The following is a 1,619-nucleotide window of genomic DNA, read 5'->3' as shown; positions in this document are numbered from 1 at the left end:
TGCTGGTTTCTGCCAAAATGTGTGGAAGTGATTTGACAGTTGATGGTCACATTTAGAAAAGCATGATGGAACAACCAGGATGAGCTGTATTAGGCTGGATTTAACAATGATCCAGATGTTTGACCAGTTAAGCTCTCCATGGTTTATAGTTTAGATTCAATATCACGTCATGTTCACATTTTCAGTTACACTAACATTTTACAGCAGTCCCGTATTCTTTATTGAATATATTTAGTGGAAAGGGTACTTTTAATGTACATATTAGAACAAAAAAGACCCAGAAATAGACATTATTCACATCCTCTTTACCTTCAGAATTTGTAGATCCAAAATTAAGATATATTTTATGAATACAGAAGTGAAATGTTGGATTTACTTAACCATGTTATGTTACCTGGTTCCACTTAACTGAATTGATTAAATTCAAAGCAATATACCAGTTTTTTAGCCAAGGAACATGAGTATGTTGCTTGGAATTTACTCAACTCAGTTAAGTGGAACCAGGTAACATAACATGGTTAARTAAATCCAACATTTTATTTTTAGAGTGTACCCAACATTGAAACCCTTCTTATCAGTAGCCAATGAATCATTTTACATAAACAGATAATGGCAACATGTCTATACAGATACTGCATATTGCAAAAAATGGTTATCAAGCATGCAATATATAAGTTTGAAATAATAAAAAATAGGGGGAAAAATCCAAATGATCCAATGAAGACATATGACACAACTATATTTTTTATACTTTTTTAACAGTTGACTGATGCAATTCAATAGGTTACATCAACGTGATCATTACAATAATGTGTCAGTAAAAAAAATCAATATTTTACTAAAGAAACAACATTCCTTTTGAGCTATTTTTTTCCTCCRTGTTTCTTTTTCCTCTTCCCATTTTTGTTACATTAACCAAATATAATCGYGAGAAATCCCTGCCCCATACCAACAACAGTAAAGTCACATACACAAGCCCACAATTTCAGTTCCTACTCATTTGTACATTTACTTTTGAGCCTCTATAAAAGATGGTAAATATGAAATTTGCAATGTGTAACACCTTTATCTGATTTAATTTGAATGCTTTAAAAATGAGGCTAAAAATCTGCACCAATCTGTCTATTTGTCTCTCTGTAATTAGTTAATTTTTCAAGGTGTTGGGAGTATTTTCCTACACAGTGCAGAAAATGTATTGGCATCAAATGGTATCAAATGATATCTATACAACTCAAAAGCAAGTGCTATCTTTTGGCAAAATTGGTATCATCACAAAGGGGAAATTGCAATGGGAAGGTAGATACGAATGTGCACGAATCAAGCCAGGAAACACACACACATACACACACAAATGGATTGAAGCGATTGCTCACTCTGCTCAACCCTGACCTCTGCAGTAATATCTGGTCTTCTCGCTGCCCACTTTCCCACCACTGAGACGTCAATCACAGAGCTGCACGTYAAGCGGGCTAGAGAATGTCTGACAGAAGCACAGATTCAGCTGCCTGTGACACACACATGCCAATATAGTCTTGCCTGATTTGCAGTTCTTATGTTCAAATTAAAGTGTTTGCAGTTAAAAATCATAAATCTTGAAGAGCCTGGTGATAGCCGGGGGG

The sequence above is a fragment of the Austrofundulus limnaeus genome, unplaced genomic scaffold (genome assembly GCF_001266775.1).
Source record: "Austrofundulus limnaeus strain Quisiro unplaced genomic scaffold, Austrofundulus_limnaeus-1.0 Scaffold95, whole genome shotgun sequence".
NCBI lineage: Eukaryota > Metazoa > Chordata > Actinopteri > Cyprinodontiformes > Rivulidae > Austrofundulus > Austrofundulus limnaeus.
The sequence above is the reverse complement of the archived record's forward strand: the minus strand, read 5'-3'. Positions refer to the sequence as shown.